Below are 19,157 nucleotides of genomic sequence, written 5' to 3'. Positions count from 1 at the left end.
GAAGAAACGTCGAGAAATTTCGACGCAGCCACACGGTTGGAAGCCCGAGACGATTTCATCAACAGTGTTTTGATTGTTTCGTAATGTGGCGAGGTGAATTTTTGTTTTTTGTTTTTCTTTAGTCCTCTGCTTAAGATGAAAAAATGATTAATTGAAAATATTATGTTCATGTCGTAGCACCTTAGACTTCATGCATCTTCCGTGGACAGCAAAACTACCACTAATTATGCTGTCATATATACAGGGTGAGTCAGGAGGAAAGGTACATGCTTTGAGGGGTTATACTACTGGTGATTCTGAACAAAAAACTTGTAATAAACATATGCCCTTTCCTTAAGCATCTCCGGGTAAACCAATGAAAACAACTAGGAACGGGAAAGGTGCATGGTAAAATACTATTATGTTATGGCTTGTTTAATTGTGTACGTTTCCTCACAGAAGATGTTCAAACAGTCCATCGTCCACTTCAATGCATGTTGCTGCTCTTGTAGACAGGTGTGGTGTCGCCAATAGGAGCTCAGTTTTGCGTTCCTTTACCTGGGCACAAGCTTGTAAAGTACGAGCGAGAAGTTCCTCTCTTGTGTCCACTCTCCGCGTGTAGACATCGCTCTTCAGCCGCCCCCACAAACGGTAATCCAATGGGATAAGACCGGGTGACCTCGGTGACCAAAAAGTGACTCCACGGCCACCGATCCAACGACCAAGATACGTTGTGTTGAGATACTGTGTCACTGGCCGTACGAAAGGTGTAAGACCTGCGTCATGCAGAAACTACATACGAGCTCGTTTTGCCAAAGAGATATCCCCCACGTATTCTGGTAATACATTTTGAAGAAACTCAAGATACCGTGTCCCAGTAAGATGGTTATCTAAAACAACTGGACCGATGAGTTGGTCGTCAATCATACCACACCCACGTTGACTGAGAAACGTCGGTGAAAATTCGTTTCCACAGTAGCGTGCACATTTTCATTTGCCCATACATGAGAGTTCCGCGTGTTGTTTCCGTTGCGGGTAAATGTTGACTCATCAGTGAACAGTATGCGTGAAATTAATCGCTTATTGGCAATGATCAGTTGACTGAATTCTTGCATCTCCTTCATGCAGATGTACACTCTGCCGATGAAAGGGACAAAAATGGTTCAAATGGCTCTAAGCACTACGGGACTTAACATCTGAGGTCATCAGTCCCCTAGACTTAGAACTACTTAAACCTAACTAACCTAAGGACATCACACACATCCATGCCCGAGGCAGGATTGGAATCTGCGACCGCAGCAGCAGCGCAGTTCCGGACTGAAGCGCCAAGAACCGCTCTGCCACAGCGGCCGGCTTGAAAGGGACAGACCGTGCTCGTGCACAGTGCGTATCACTCATGTTTGTGGAATACCAAATTAGGCAGCAATTCTTCTAGAGTTCGTAGTAGGGTTGCATTCCACTACTTGAAGAATGTTCTCAGCTTCATTAAGAGACAACGTTGACGCTGGATAGCGCACCACCCTCATGCAATCCGTGAAACACCCTGCTATCTCCATCAGGTTACCTTCCCTTCTGAAAGTGGATGAACTCAATGACTGTACGTGACTTATAAACTATAGAGTGCAGCAATCAGTCGTCCTTTTTAGATTTTATTATGAAAATCCAGATTTCGGCTAGTAGCTAGCCACTCTCAATGGGCTATTTTTTATTCACAAAGTATGTAAGTCCCTGTTGTTCGGGCGTCAGTCACGGTCCTTAGAATACTCAACTGTGACTGACTCAACTGTGACTGACGCCCGAACAACAGAGACTTACATACATTGAGAATAAAAAATAGCCCATCGAGAATGGCTAGCTACTAGCCGAAATCTGAAATTTCATAATAAAATCTAAAAAGGACGACTGGTTGCTGCACTCTAATTTGTAACCCTGCTCTCTGGCACTCTACGATTCGGAAATCTTTGTTGGTATTCTCTCGCACCAGATCTGGAATTCCCATTGGACAAACCGTAGACAACACTATGTCAGCATACTCTGCATGTGTGAAGATCAGTGGCATTTTCACTATTCAGAAATTTATTCGTAGTTCACGTAACAACACTGTAGTACCGTGCAGTACGACAAGCACTGTCGGACTGAGACTTGTGCTAAACAACTGCACCATGCGCAAGGTAACTGCGTACTGAAACGGTTAATAAGTACGACGCTACACGTTTCCCGTTCCTAGTTGTTTTCACTGGTTTACCCGGAAACAGTTAAGAAAAGGGCACATGTCTATTAGGCGTTTTTTGTTCAGAATCACCACTAGTATCACCTTCAAAGCATTTCCCTTTCCTCCTGACTCACCCTGACACAAAAGTCATGTCATACCTCTCAATATCGTTCCAGACCTCCTTCCGCCTGGCACAGTGTAGCAACTCTACATGAAATGGTCTCGACAAGTCACTGAACCCTTGCATAAATATTGAGCCTTGCTGCCTTTATAACCGTTCATAACTGCGAAAGTGTTGCAGGATGTTGTTCACGAACTGACCTCTGTATTTTGTCCCATAAATGTTCAATGGGATCCACGTCGGGTGAACTGGGTGGTCAAACCATTCGATCGAACTGTGCAGAGCGCTCTTCAGACCAAACGCTAAGGATCCATGTCGGGTGAACTGGGTGGTCAAACCATTCGATCGAACTGTGCAGAGCGCTCTTCAAACCAAACGCTAAGAACTGTGGCCCGAAGGCATGGCGCATTGTCATCCATAAAAAATTCCATCGTTGTTTGGGAACAGGAAGTCCATGAATGGCTGCAGATGGTCCCCAAGTAGCGTAACACCGTCATTTACAACCAAATATTGGTTCAGTTGACCTAGAGGATCCACTACATTCCACGTAAACACAGCTCACAAAATTATGGGGGAAGCGCGAACTAGCACAGTGCTCTGTTGACAACTTGGGTCTATGGCTTTGTAGAGTCTGCGCCAGACTAGAATCCTACCATCAGCTCTCACCAACTGAAACCGGGACTCGGGTCACGATTCTCCAGTCGTCTAGGGTCCAAGTGACGTGGTCACGAGGCTAGAAGATGCGCTGCAGGCGACGTCGTGCTGTCAACAAAGGCACCCACGTCTGTTGTCTGCTGCCGTAATCCCTTAAGGACAGATTTCGCCGCATTGTCCTAAAGGTTCTAAACATTCATGGTGGTGTCTGTTTGTTCTATATCGTGTCTCCCTACCACTTTCGCGCAACGACGCTCTGAGCGTGTTTTTTAGGGAATTGACTAGTTTGAACCTGGGACCGGTTGCTGGCAAGGAGACGCCAGACCACAAATGACATGTAGAATTCAGAAGAGTTCAGTGAGACTAGCGATGATATAACCAAATACTAAATGATCTCAGCGTCAGCTCCACTGCACTCCCTGTAAAAGAATCTTAATACTAACTAAATTTAGTGGAAGGGGTTCAAGGTTTTCCTATTTTTAGTTAGCTGGTAAAATAACGTCGAAAAAGCAGTTAAGTTTAACATTGGAAATTTTATTCTACTCACAAAACATCATTTATAAATTGCACTATTGATAAAAGGAAATGTTTTAATACAGGATGGTAAAAATCAACTGCGTTCAACAAAAATGTGAACGAATATTCCCTGAATGGGTTTCCAAGTTCTACAATCGATCGAAGGATGACCTATGCCATATCACATCTATAATCTAGGCCTAAGTTAAGTTTCACAAAAGAGAAAACTATCAAAATGGTCTACAGTGACCCTCAATTATCTTTAATTACTATCTAACTTGTCGTAAATTGCAGTGGCTGATGTGGCTCCTCAATAACTATATAAAAGAAAAATCATCGCGTTGCAGATCTTTACTTCAAGTGGCAAATGTGAACACTATGAGTTTTAATTAACGATCGACACTAGTATTACGCAAAAAGGGGGTGTAGCAGATGAGACCTCTGCAGTTCTGAGTGAAGCCTTATGCGCTCAAAAATGCGGCATCGTGTGCGTTCATTACCTTGTCGGTGTTTAGGCAGCGTCAGGGCGACAGCGGCCGGCACACCAATCATCCAGCTCGCCGTCTCGGAACTCACTCTACTCTAACTTCTCATTACCACAATTCACAGAAGTTGGTTTAAAAAAAAACTATCTGGCTGTGTTTTAATCTGACCAATCAGGGTCTCAATGTTAACCTTAAGCTCCGCCTACAAAAATTCTGTCTATACAATGAGAAACGTTATACTTTTCGTGGTGGGGCAATGTTTTTAAAGTTTGCAGCGTAACAGAGACGCTAAAAAGTCTCTCGCTAAAACCTGCAGCTGGTGTGGTCCTTTTAGCGTTATCGTAAGATCTATACTGTTCTTCTGGAGGGCTCTATCTTTTAACATGGGCTGGGGGGTGGTCCTTGACGTACCTGAGACACGAAAAAGTCTCACGCTAAAACTTGCGGGTGGTAGTCTTAGAGGTACGCTGCCGACGTGGGTGTCCAGTCCATGCCTTATCGTAGGGCCTTCTAGCTTAACACGGTTCTGCTCTCGGCTTCTGTCCTCGTTTCTCCCCTCGGAACTGCGTCTGGCTCACGATGGGAAGGTACGACATGCATTTAGGCATTCTTGTGTTAGTCTGTGGTATTCCATTTGCTCACTCGTTACTCGTATTACTTTGGTTAATTTAATGTCACGATTTATTCGGAGCTATGTGACATACTACTGGATTTGCTTATCACGTCAGGGTTTTCATGGAAGGTGTTGGATTTGCTTGACACCTTACAAGGTTATGTTCGTCGTACATCCCACATTGATTTCTGCAGTTACTTCAGGCAGTATTGCTTGTCCGTTGCACTGACACCTCTATGCAAACACCGCTGCTCTCCGTCGTTAACAGCAGGCCTTCGGTCACTGTCTTGTCTGTGGTGAGAGATAACGCCTGAAATCTGGTGTTTTCAGCACGCTCTTCACACTGTGGAATTTGGAATATTGAATTCCGTAACGATCTCCGAAATGGAATGTCCCATGCGTGTAGCTCCAACTATCAGTCAACATCAGTTGATTCCCGTCGAGCGGCCGTCATCACGTCGGAAACCTTTTATATGTACATGTCGCTATGCCATGATTTATCACCTCAGTGTATACAAATTTTAACAAATTATTTTAACAACCAAGTTCCTAGTCGATCATTAATGGGACATGATTGACCCAGCCAACTGTCATCTTAACCGTGCTTCTAGGTGAATATCAGGACAGCTGATCTGCACTTATTTTTCCTTCCAGTAGCACATGGATCAACTGGCACAGTCCTGTCTGGGACGAACTGCCGCTCTTCTGCGGGCCAAATGGCATAAATTTTATGTTCAAAAAGGTTCAAATGGCTCTGAGCACTATGGGACTCAGCATGTGAGGTCATCAGTCCTCTAGAACTTAGAAGTACTTAAACCTAATTAACCAAAGGACATCACACATATCCATGCCCGAGGCAGGATTCGAACCTGCGACCGTAGCGGTCGCGCGGTTCCAGACTGTAGCGCCTAGAACCGCTCGGTCACCCCAGCCGGCAAATTTTATGTGATAATGAGAATTGCTTGGCTTGTAAATAAAATAGAAAACTGCGCACTTCAATTCAGAATACATTTATTTTTCCGATGTCAGCGTTTAAGTTAATGTGCTTTGTTCGACCTTACCCTAGACGGTAAGTTCCATTACAGTGATGTGGTTCAGGATGTTGTGTGACATACTCATCCGTTATTGCTACAAGCTCTTTGTTTTCCTGTCAATTTCTTTAGAAATGGACAAAAATATGTAATAGAGAATGCCAAATCAGTTGAATGTCCTGGACGTTCCAACATTTTGTACTCCAAATTCCCCAGTTTTCCAATTGTCAAAGCAACTTTGTGTGTAGGCATATTGTCTTGCAAAAAGACAATTTTTTTTTTTACATGTCATGTTTCTCATGTCTTTTCTCTAGTTTTGCTCATCCGTTTTGTCCAACAGGATTACACAGTTTTTGCCAGTTACGTTAGACATATATTCAAGGTAAGTAGAATGTGCACGCATCACAAAAAACTATGAAATAACGAATCCGGCACATGAAATCGTTTTCACCGCATTTAGTTGAGGGTAGCCTTTGTCGACCCTCTGCTTTCCTTTCTGTTTAGTTTTTTTTTTTTTTTTTTTTTTTTTTTTTTTTTTTTTTTTTTTTTTTTTTTGTGCATAAGGTAGTAGACACAGAGTGAAACTGGGCACTCTTTTTAAGATGGCTCAAGTTCTACTAAAAACGATATTATTGCATATGTTATCGGTCCGCATTCAAGAAGTGTGCACTCTTATACACAACTAACTCTTCGTGTAAAACGTACTGTCATCTTTCTTGTGGCATTTCCATGCCTTTAGCTGCTTCGTATACTTTTCAGTACCCACTGTCTGACATCACGTTATGCTCTATCTGTTTCCGTCTCTAGGTGCAATTTTGCTCATCCTTCACTTGGATCTTTTACGGGAGGAGCAATTCGTTAATCTTTTTGTTAATATCCGTTCGAAACAAAGAATTTCAGAACGGCATTGAATACCAGTTGATCCACTGGAATGATACACAAAGAAAGACTGCTGTAAAAGCCCGTACAAGCATCAAAAGAATGGGAAGACATGTAAACCAACCTCAAGGACGGTTCTGTAAAAATGTAGGTAAACAAGAGGCAATACTGACCCTACAATTAGAAGACAGACCGGAATAGGGCTAACCTACATTTATAGAATTTGCAGAGTTAGATGAAGCCGTTGACAATGTTGACTGGAATGTACTTTTATAATTCTGAAGGAAGCGTGGATAAAATAACAGGAGCGTTAGTATGTCCACAGTTAGTACAAAAACCGAATTGCAGTTAAAGAAGTGAGGAGATATAATGGAAGTAGTAGTTGAGAGGAAAATGATACAGGGTTGTGTCATATCCATACCGTTATACAATTTGGATATTGAGCAAGCGGTGAAGGTAACCAAGGAAATTTTTAGAGAGGGAATCAAAATTCAGAGAAAAGAAATAAAAACTTTAGGATTTGTCGTTGGCAATTTGATTCTGCCATAGACAGCAAAGGACTTGCAGGAGCAGATAAATGGAATGTATAGTGTATTTATAACATTTATAACCATCTGATGATGGTTTCTCTAGGATGTAAACGTGACGACATATAGCTGAGACAAAGAGAGAATATAAGTTTTCAAAATGTAGTGCTGCAGGAGAATGCTGAAAGATGGGTGGATGAACAACTAGTGAAGCGGTGCTACATCGAACTAGGGAGGAAAGAAAATTACAGCACAACGTGACTAAAAGAAGGAATCAATTCTTTGGACACTTCCTAAGGCATAATTAATTTTCAGGTCAGTATTGGATATAAATGTGGAGGCCAAAAATGTAGAGCGAGACCAGGGCTTGATTACACCAAGTATGTTGAAATGTTTGTATGTTGCAGTAGATACGCAGAGATGAAGAGGCTGTCACAGAATGAATTAGCGTAGAAAAATGAAACAAAGCAGTCATATGATTGAATACCGCAACAACAACACAAATGAAACAATTCCTATGTCAAGTTGAGTTTTATTTACAAAAAGCACAATACGCACCGACATAAGAAGCAAATTTTCGGTCGCGTCAACGGATCTCCGTGTCAGGATGAGATCTTTTCAAGACGTCCTCGTACTGCTGGGAATGCTGTTGGCTGTGGAGAGATAGGGTTAACTCACGGTATAGGTTAACATTTCGCAACAAATAAAAATGAGAGTAAGCTGTATAGCTACTCATCAGTGTTGTGAGAGATTGCAATTCTGTTAATGTAATAATCGAGGCTATACTGGAAGTCCAAACAATTGACATTCGTTATCAGAAAACTACACTCCTGGAAACTGAAATAAGAACACCGTGAATTCATTGTCCCAGGAAGGGGAAACTTTATTGACACATTCCTGGGGTCAGATACATCACATGATCACACTGACAGAACCACAGGCACATAGACACAGGCAACAGAGCATGCACAATGTCGGCACTAGTACAGTGTATATCCACCTTGCGCAGCAATGCAGGGTGCTATTCTCTCATGGAGACGATCGTAGAGATGCTGGATGTAGTCCTGTGGAACGGCTTGCCATGCCATTTCCACCTGGCGCCTCAGTTGGACCAGCGTTCGTGCTGGACGTGCAGACCGCGTGAGACGACGCTTCATCCAGTCCCAAACATGCTCAATGGGGGACAGATCCGGAGATCTTGCTGGCCAGGGTAGTTGACTTACACCTTCTAGAGCACGTTGGGTGGCACGGGATACATGGGGACGTGCATTGTCCTGTTGGAACAGCAAGTTCCCTTGCCGGTCTAGGAATGGTAGAACGATGGGTTCGATGACGGTTTAGATGTACCGTGCACTATTCAGTGTCCCCTCGACGATCACCAGAGGTGTACGGCCAGTGTAGGAGATCGCTCCCCACACCATGATGCCGGGTGTTGGCCCTGTGTGCCTCGGTCGTATGCAGTCCTGACTGTGGCGCTCACCTGCACGGCGCCAAACACGCATACGACCATCATTGGCACCAAGGCAGAAGCGACTCTCATCGCTGAAGACGACACGTCTCCATTCGTCCCTCCATTCACACCTGTCGCGACACCACTGGAGGCGGGCTGCACGATGTTGGGGCGTCAGCGGAAGACGGCCTAACGGTGTGCGGGACCGTAGCCCAGCTTCATGGAGACGGTTGCGAATAGTCCTCGCCGATAACCCAGGAGCAACAGTGTCCCTAATTTGCTGGGAAGTGGCGGTGCGGTCCCCTACGGCACTGCGTAGGATCCTACGGTCTTGGTGTGCATCCGTGAGTTGCTGCGGTCCGGTCCCAGGTCGACGGGCACGTGCACCTTCCGCCGACCACTGGCGACAACATTGATGTACTGTGGAGACCTCACGCCCCACGTGTTGAGCGATTCGGCGGTACGTCCACCCGGCCTCCTGCATGCCCACTATACGGCCTCGCTCAAAGTCCATCAACTGCACATACGGTTCACGTCCACGCTGTCGCGGCATGCTACCAGTGTTAAAGACTGCGATGGAGCTCCGTATGCCACGGCAAACTGGCTGACACAGACGTCGGCGGTGCACAAATGCTGCGCAGCTGGCGCCATTCGACGGCCAACACCGCGGTTCCTGGTGTGTCCGCTGTGCCGTGCGTGTGATCATTGCTTGTACAGCCCTCTCGCAGTGTCCGGAGCAAGTATGTGTTCTTTTTTCATTTCCAGGAGTGTATTTGCATTCCTAATTTTTGTGCCCATTGCCTCTGTCGTTGCTGTACAGTTTTTGAGGTATTTTAAAGCTGTCTTAGAAAAAAGTAAAAATGTGTGTTTATTTTGCCACGCGTGTTTCGTTTTATTCACTTAAAACATAAGTATATTATTTGGAGTCAAATATATTTAGTTTTCTTCCGGATGTCAAGAACCATTCGTTTGAATTGATACCGTAATGTTACTTTTACGTACCGCATTTTTGGCCGATTTATGCTTGCCGTTCGGTCACCTGTATGCACATTATATGCAATGTGTTCAAATCTTATGAAACGATCTAGAAGCATACCAAACTGTATAATGGTTCAAGACCGTTGATGATGTTTTAAGAGTATAAAATTAAGAGATGCATAAAACAAAGAGTGATTGTTAAAATAAACACGAATGTTTTGATTGTCCCAAAGGTGAATTCAAAATACCTCAAATAATTATTTGCATTCCATGTCAGTAAACCGTTATCACTCACTCTTGTCTTTGTTTGTATTATCTTTGGTTTGTATTATCTATGGTATTGTATCTTGTTGAATTCGTAGTGTAGTTGACGGCCAGTATATTGCTTGTCATACATGAAGGAATGTATTACGTGTGATGTTGTGACTATAATGGATTTGAAGTTGACTGTATAATCTCATAGGATATTGTATTGTGTTTTGCTCTTACATTGCGTTTTTCTTCTGTTTATTCGTCTGTACGCTACTCTCAGGATGGCAAAGACGGTCTAATAAGTAGGGAGAACAAGACAGCATTGTGTCATGCATTTTTCCAAATATCCCTCATTCTCTAAGCTGCTGCAAGTGTCAGCTTCCCAGTGAGTATTTTACAATTTCTTGGGTGCTTCTCAACTTTGTGCTTTACTGTCACCACAATAGTAGAACTCTGGCAAGAGCTAACGAGATGCTTTTGTTTCTCTGTGGGCTTTGTACGTCTTCGACCGCTCCAGTCGACAGGTGTGATGGTACCGCTACACAGCGCACGGTTAATCCGCCGATAATGTGGGAATGGTCTCAGGGAAACCGGTATCTTTGCGCGGGGCAGCCTGTCCTTAGACAGCCGTACATTCCGCGAACGATGCAGCTAGCGGACGCAAAACAGTGGTTAGATTGGAGGGAAATTGCGAGAGGAGGGAAGAACGAGTTTCGGCACCTCGTTGCAAACGCTTACGTCAGGGATAAATTCACAGGTCTTCCGCAGTAGATGGTCGCCTTTCACGGGCATGTAATAAAGTACAGGCTGCTGAGAAAGGAAAAAGTATTGCTGAACAACTCTGTGAGAACCCAAAATACAGACAATTCGCACTGGCAAGCGGTAATTCTCATCTGAATTTCGAGAGTAATGTTTGCAATTTCTTGAGCCAAAGTAAACTGTTCAATATTAAAACTAGATAGCAAGAGAGAAGGAAAATATACATACAAAAAAATAGTAATTATGAGCTAAAATGTAAAGTTCCACGTTCTGCCCCCAGACGGGCCAATTTTGCCTGATCGGCCTCCGCGCTGTGTCATCGACTACGGTACTGAGGGACATGCGGTCAGAATGAATTCCAATCAAGAACAACTGCCAAGGCGAGAATCATAGAAGTAGATATCCTCGGTGTAACAAAGCAGCTTAAATTACTTAATAAAGGCAAGGCATCCGGTCCAGATTTTATACCAGTCAGCTTCCTGTCAAAGTATGCTCATAAAATAGCTCCATATTCAGCAGTTATATACAACCACACGCTCAAAGAAAGATACGTACCTAAAGACTTGAAAATTGCTCACGTCACACCAATACCCAAAAAGGGAAGCAGGAGTAATCCGCTGAATTACAGGCCTACATCACTAACGTCGATCTGCAGTAGGGTTTTAGAACATATACTGTATTCGAACAGTATGAAGTACCTCGAAGAAAACGATTTACTGACATATAGTCAGCACGGGTTCAGAAAATATCGTTCCTGTGAAACACAACTTGCTCTTTGTACTCATGAAGTAATAAGTGCTATCGACAGGGGATATCAAATTGATTCCATATTTATAGATTTCCAGAAGGCTTTCGACACCGTTCCTCACAATCGTCTTCTAATCAATCTGCGTGCGTACGGAGTATCGCCTCAGTTGTTCGACTGGATTCGTGATTACCTGTCAGAAAGGTCACAGTTTGTACTAACAGATGAAAAGTCATCGACTAAAACAGAAGTAAATCCGGCGTTCCCCAAAGAAGTGTTATAGGCGCTCTATTGTTCCTGATCTACACTCCTGGAAATGGAAAAAAGAACACATTGACACCGGTGTGTCAGACCCACCATACTTGCTCCGGACACTGCGAGAGGGCTGTACAAGCAATGATCACACGCACGGCACAGCGCACACACCAGGAACCGCGGTGCTGGCTGTCGAATGGCGCTAGCTGTGCAGCATTTGTGCACCGCCGCCGTCAGTGTCAGCCAGTTTGCCGTGGCATACGGAGCTCCATCGCAGTCTTTAACATTGGTAGCATGCCGCGACAGCGTGGACGTGAACCGTATGTGCAGTTGACGGACTTTGAGCGAGGGCGTATAGTGGGCATGCGGGAGGCCGGGTGGACGTACCGCCGAATTGCTCAACACGTGGGGCGTGAGGTCTCCACAGTACATCGACGTTGTCGCCAGTGGTCGGCGGAAGGTGCACGTGCCCGTCGACCTGGGGCCGGACAACAGCGACACACGGATGCACACCAAGACCGTAGGATCCTACGCAGTGCCGTAGGGGACCGCACCGCCACTTCCCAGCAAATTAGGGACACTGTTGCTCCTGGGGTATCGGCGAGGACCATTCGCAACCGTCTCCATGAAGCTGGGCTACGGTCCCGCACACCGTTAGGCCGTCTTCCGCTAACGGTCCAACATCGTGCAGCCCGCCTCCAGTGGTGTCGCGACAGGCGTGAATGGAGGGACAAATGGAGACTTGTCGTCTTCAGTGATGAGAGTCGCTTCTGCCTTGGTGCCAATGATGGTCGTATGCGTGTGTGGCGCCGTGCAGGTGAGCGCCACAATCAGGACTGCATACGACCGAGGCACACAGGGCATTATGGTATGGGGAGCGATCTCCTACACTGGCCGTACACCTCTGGTGATCGTCGAGGGCACACTGAATAGTGCACGGTACACCCAAACCGTCATCGAACCCATCGTTCTACCATTCCTAGACCGGCAAGGGAACTTGCTGTTCCAACACGACAATGCACGTCCGCATGTATCCCGTGCCACCCAACGTGCTCTAGAAGGTGTAAGTCAACCACCCTGGCCAGCAAGATCTCCGGATCTGTCCCCCATTGAGCATCTTTGGGACTGGAGGAAGCGTCGTCTCACGCGGTCTGCACGTCCAGCACGAACGCTGGTCCAACTGAGGTGCCAGGTGGAAATGGCATGGCAAGCCATTCCACAGGACTAAATCCAGCATCTCTACGATCGTCTCCATGGGAGAATAGCAGCCTGCATTGCTGGGAAAGGTGGATATACACTGTACTAGTGCCGACATTGTGCATGCTCTGTTGCCTGTGTCTATGTGCCTGTGGTTCTGTCAGTGTGATCATGTGATGTATCTGACCCCAGGAATGTGTCAATAAAGTTTCCCCTTCCTAGGACAATGAATTCACGGTGTTCTTATTTCAATTTCCAGGAGTGTATATTAACGACATAGGAGACAATTTGAGTTGCCGTCTTAGATTGTTTGTAGATGATGCTGTCATTTACCGTCTTGTAAAGTCATCAGATGACCAAAACGACTTGCAAAATGATTTAGATAAGATATCTGTATGGCTTGAAAAGTGGCAGTTGACCCTGAATAAAGAAAAGTGCCAAGTTATTCACATGAATACTAAAAGAAATCAGGTAAATTTCGATTACGAGATAAGTCACACAAATCTGAGGGCTGTAAATTCAACTAAATACTTACGGATTACAATTAAAAATAACCTAAATTGAAACGACCACATAGATAATATTGTGAGTAGAGCACACCAAAGACTGCGAGTCATTGGCCCGTACACTTAGAAGGTGCAACAGGTCTACCAAAGAGACTCCTTACACTACGCTTGTCCGCCCTATTCTGGAGTACTGCTGTGCCGTGTGGGATCCGCATCAAGTGGGACTGACGGATGACATCGAAAAAGTACAAAGAAGGGCAGCTCGTTTTGTATTATCGCGAAATAGGGCGATAATGTCACAGACACGATACGTGATTGGAGTGACAATCATTAAAACAAAGGCGTTTTACGTTGCGACAGGAACTTCTCATGAAATTTCAATCACCAGTTTTCTCCTCCGATTGCGAAAACATTCTGTTGGCACCCACCTACATAGGGAGAAATGATCATCACAATAAAATAAGAGAAATCAGGGCTCGCACTGAAAAATTTAAGTGTTCGTTTTTCCCGAGTGCCGTTCGAGAGTGGTACGGTAGAGAGACAGCATGAAGGTGGTTCATTGGACTCTCTGCCAGGCTCTTTATTGTGAATAGCAGAGTAATCACGTAGATATAGATGTAGAAACTCCTCTCCTGTACGTTATTTGCTTTCTTGACCCTGGAACAGTTACTAACCAGCCAAATAGTGCCTCAGTTGGCTTCACGACGCTGAGTGCGTCCTTTATTAGTCCTGCAACTGATGGAAAATCGCTGGCAGAAATGGGAAGCGAACCCGAGGGCCCCCCGTGGTGGTCAGCTGCGCCGACCACTCCGGTACGGTATCGGACTACTGGTAATAGTATGTGTGCTGTATAAAACGAAGAATGCATGATTAAATTTGTAGGCGATTTGCGGGTATACAGGGTGCGAAATTTATTACACAGAGGTGTCATCTGTGGCAGCAACAGTGGTTCTAACATGACTGAGTATCGAGTCTAACTAAGCTTGATTGAGTAATACGGGTAACGAAATTACATGCTGCCTTAGTTCTATGCCAGAGTTCATCACTCGTAATGTTTGGCGACCCATGATCAGATATTTTCAAGGGTGCTTTGTATTGATATAGGTCTGGAGAGCACGGGCAACATGTGGTCTTGCACTATCTTGTTGAAAATAATGCCATCAAGCTCATTCGTGTGTATATTAATGACCTCTGGTCTGTTACATTGCCACATGCAAAGCTTGTTTTCTTTGCAGATGATACAGACATTGCAATAAGCAGTAAGTCAAGTTTAGATTTAGAAATGGCTGCTAATCAAATTTTCACCGGTAGTAAGAAACTGTCATTAAACTTCGAAAAGACCCACTATACGCAGTTCAGAATCTGTAAGATTTGGTTGGTTGGTTTTTTGGGAAAGAGACCAAACAGCGAGGTCATCGGTCTCATCGGATTAGGGAAGGATGGGGAAAGAAGTTGGCCGTGCCCTTTCAAAGGAACCATCCGCATTTGCCTGGAGCGATTTAGGGAAATCACGGTAAACCTAAATCAGGATGGCCGGACGCGGGATTGAACCGTCGTCCTCCCGAATGCGAGTCCAGTGTCCTACCACTGCGCCACCGCGCTCGGTGGAACTGTAAGAGATTTGCTTCTAGCATGTGTATAACATATGAACACATGCAGATCTAAGAGGCTGACAGTGTTAAATTTCTGGGATTACAAGCCGATAATAAATTCAGTTGGGACGGGCATACCACATAATTGCTGAAGCCCCTAAAATAATCTGTATTTGTAGTGAGAATGACGTCAGATGTAGGAGATATAAATATAAAAAAACTTGCATACTTTGCTTACTTTCATTTGATTATGTCGTGTGGGATCACATTCTGGGGTAACTTGTCAAACCGAACAAAAGTTTTTAGCGTGCAGAAGTGTGTTAAGACTCATTTGTGGTATAAATTCAAGAAAATCATGTAGAACCTGCTCAAGGAACTATGTTTCGTAACCACTGCTTCTCTGTATAATTATTTCTTAACGAACTTTGTTTCAGGCGATATGTTCCATTTCCAAGCAATAGCTCAATACATAGTATCAGCACTAGGAATAAGAAGAATCTACATAAAGACCTATAAGGACTTACCGTGGTACAAATAGGGGTATAATATTCAGGAACACACATTTTCAATAAATTGCCAGCAGCTATTAGAAGCTTGGTTTCAGGTAAAGCACCGTTTAAACAGAGTTTGAAAGGCTTTTCGATGGGCAATTTCTTCTACTCTATTAATGGATATCTTAGCATGGACTGTTACACCAACTTAAAATGTCTGTTAGATTTCTGTTTTGACACCATATGGTCACAACAGTCAAGATTAGGTATTATGTGTAGATAAATTTATTAAAAGTGCAAAGCTATGTTTCATTCTGACAGTGTATTAATTCTGTAAATATTAGAAGTTCCAGTGTACTGTAATGCATTTACCTATTTTGACGATCACCTGACAAATGATCGGGGTAATGAGTATTATATTCAGATGTTTTATGTTTTTTGTGTTACACTTTCTGACTTGTTCCACACGCACGACAGTCATCTCATTTTTGGGTCTCTGGAACGAAAACTGAACCTAATCTAATCTAAGATACGGTGGGGCCAACGGACCTAACACATCAGAAAATGCTGCTGTCCAAACTACCGGCTACGTGAACCAGGGTGTGTACCAAATGAAAGCCCATACTATCGAACCATGTGTTTGGTCAGTATTTACGTCGATGACTGCAATCGGGAAAAGTTCATTCGTTTCGGAGCCTCCACACACGGAAATGGAAACTGTGATCTGCACAAAGATCGTGTGTCCAGTGTCGACCACCCTCCCTCTGTTGTCGCACCAAGTGAAGGTGCTGCGATGTGTTGTCGCTAATAAACAAAGTGGCTGACAGACCTCAGCGGCCATACCAGGCACAAACACACAGAATTTTTCAGTGTTGGTCGAACTTCACTATTTGTGGTTTTGATTACGCGTTTCGGTTAACTGTCATCCTCGAATCTGTTATGAGACAAAAACTATAAAAATGGAATAAACAGTTGTTTGCACGTATTACAGAAACATTTTTTTGTAAGAAGACAGGATAACCGTGGCGTGTGCTTTATTTCAATAGACCACAAAATCAGAAATTGTCATAATCAATGAGGTACAAATACAGCAACATACAAGGGTAAACCGTACCAAATACTTGAAAACATCAATATAATGTTTATTGCCAAAGAGCGCCTACTCGTGCGAAGTGTAGGTGAGTGCTGACTGCGACACAGTCACCGGTACGAAGGTAAGCTATTGAACCACCTTCAGGTGGCGTTCAAAGCACAATAAGTCGCAGTCTACCTGTCAAACGACAGATAAGTGCAAACTTGAACTAAATGTAAGTTACATTAAAAATATACTTTTCTGTTTTTGTAAATCGGTTAAGTAAACATTAAAATGACAGTTACATATGGATTAAAACAAACGTATTTATATGGCTCTGGAAATTATTTTAACAAGCTTGACGCAAAATAAGAGTAGTACAACGTAAAATAGCACGCTGTGCACCAAGGTTCTGTCCTCTGTCCTCACCTGTACCACTTCTACACCGCCGACAAGCCAAAGCCCTCTCGTCCTGTTCACCTCCTACAGTTCTCCGATGACACCGCCTTCCTCGCCCTCTACCCTGCCACTGAGAAATTCCAATGTTCCCTCCAACTACCTCCCAATCAGATAATCTCCTGGTGCAACCAGTGGCTCCCCAGAATCAACCCTAACAAACCCAGGCAATAATTATAGGACGAACCACTCGCAACTTCCACCATCATGACTTTTACCTCACCATTTACGACCGTCATATCCAGTTAACTAAAACATTGAGCTATCTCGGACTAACACTTAATCACAGACTAGCATGGAAGCATGATATACTAACTGAAGCCTGGTAGTCAAGAGAAGGCAGGATTCGGTTACGATTGTGGATGGGGCCATAATCAGTTACTATTCGTTGGCTTTTACAGTTACACACAATTTATTTTAAACCAGTAATTCCAGAAGGAATAAACAACTGTGTAAATAATAGTGTCTTCAGTGAGTTACAATTTAGAAAATCACCATTAAATACAGATACAACAGATAATGTTTTAAAAGCAAGCCACTGTGATCTGGGCAGAAGGCCTTACACGCCAGGAATGGCAATAAATTAAGAATGTTTAAAATTCGTTGCAACTTACAAATTACAGGTATTGAAATATTAAAGGCAAGTCGCCACAAACACAGCAGACGGCATCAGACGCCAGGAATGGCAGTAAATAAGGTTTTAAAGGCTTACTGCGTAAATACAAATACCAAATTATAATTTTAAGGAGAGCGAAGACAATCAAGGCTGAAGGCCTCACGCGCCAAGAATGGCAATAAATTAAGAATTGTTAAAGAACTCGCTGCAATTTACAACTTGCAGGTATTGAAATATTAAGGTGGGTGGCCACAAACACAGCAGAAGGCATCAGACGCCAGGAATGGGAATAAATAAGGTTTTAAGGCTTACTGCTAACATACAAATACTAAATTATAATCTTAAGGTAAATGACGACAATCACGGCTGAACGCCTTACACGCCAGGAACGGCAATAATATAAAAACTTTTGAAACCTGCTGTAAAACAGCAAATACAATAGCATAATGTAATTAAAAAAAAAACAAGCAACTAATCCAGACGGTGCCCCAAGAATCGACCTCTGAGAAGGTCCGGCAACAAACACTTTCGCGAGCGATGAGATAGGCAGCCACAAGTTGCATTCATTCACAAGATGGTAACTCAAACTAGTGGCAGTCTAACGAATGACTAATGATAATCTTGCTGAAGCTACGTGACGTCCGATAAACCAAATTCAACGACGGAAAATTCAACGACGGAACAATACGCCAAACCCGGAACCGGCAGTCTGCACTACGTCCAGAATACTGTGTTTAGAGCGCCTGGAACGAGAAAGGAATCATTACCACCCGAGTAAAAGAATCACCAACCGGCCTTCAATCAAGAAAGCTGTCAAAACTACACGCCTTACCGGACAGCAGCGGCAAAGAATGGAAATTTACACTGCCGTTACATACACTAACCCCCAGGGTAGGTAACTGCGGCGTTAGCGGCCATCAGGCAAGAAAAATTACCGCTCGTTGAACAAGTCGAAAGCATGAAATAGTAATAAGGAGTCGAGGAAAGCTAATCAGATCCGCCTTCCCTAAGCACTCCGCTCGCTGCTCTTCGCCTCGGCGACACTACAAGCAGCAACACGAACCCAAGTCACTGGAGAATCACGAGATATCACAATGGTGGAGGTTTCTCTACTTGGATTGAAATGCACTCATCTAAAGCTTGCTGGATCTGGTTTACGACGAAGTCGTGCACCCTCGTGACCACAGCCCTTCCATCCGTCAGTCCATGTGTGCGGCAAGCAGTCCCAGCGTGCTCTTGCACTGTGAACACCTGGTTTCTCCTGAGTCCCCAACCGAACTCCACCCTCACACGACCTGGAAAAACAACGACACCGCCCCAAAGATAGGGCAACAGTTGCTACATATCGATAACCGCCGCTGCTGCCACGAGCGGACAGGCAGTGCTTGCGAATCCGAGTGGCGCCAGTCAACACGAGACAACCGCTACCATGCCAACTGAACGATACCGTATGGCCTCCAACAGAGGGCAGAAACCTAAAAACAGCATCAACGTGAGCCGCAGCATGGCTCATTAACTGTTCATCAGAAAGTCCACTATAGACTACAATTGCTAACCGACAGAACACAGGGTTGCACCCTATCACAATCCTCCACACTTATAAATCCCTGATCCGACTCATCCTCTCCTATGAAAATGGACTTCCGCTCCTCCCTTCCATTTACCACACCCTACAGATCCTAGAACACCATGCACTCTGCTTATCCTTTCAGATACGCCTGCGCTTCCCCAACCACATCCTGTACCAACTTATAAAATCCCCACCCTGCTC

Source organism: Schistocerca gregaria, chromosome 4, assembly GCF_023897955.1.
Source record: "Schistocerca gregaria isolate iqSchGreg1 chromosome 4, iqSchGreg1.2, whole genome shotgun sequence".
NCBI lineage: Eukaryota > Metazoa > Arthropoda > Insecta > Orthoptera > Acrididae > Schistocerca > Schistocerca gregaria.
The sequence above is the reverse complement of the archived record's forward strand: the minus strand, read 5'-3'. Positions refer to the sequence as shown.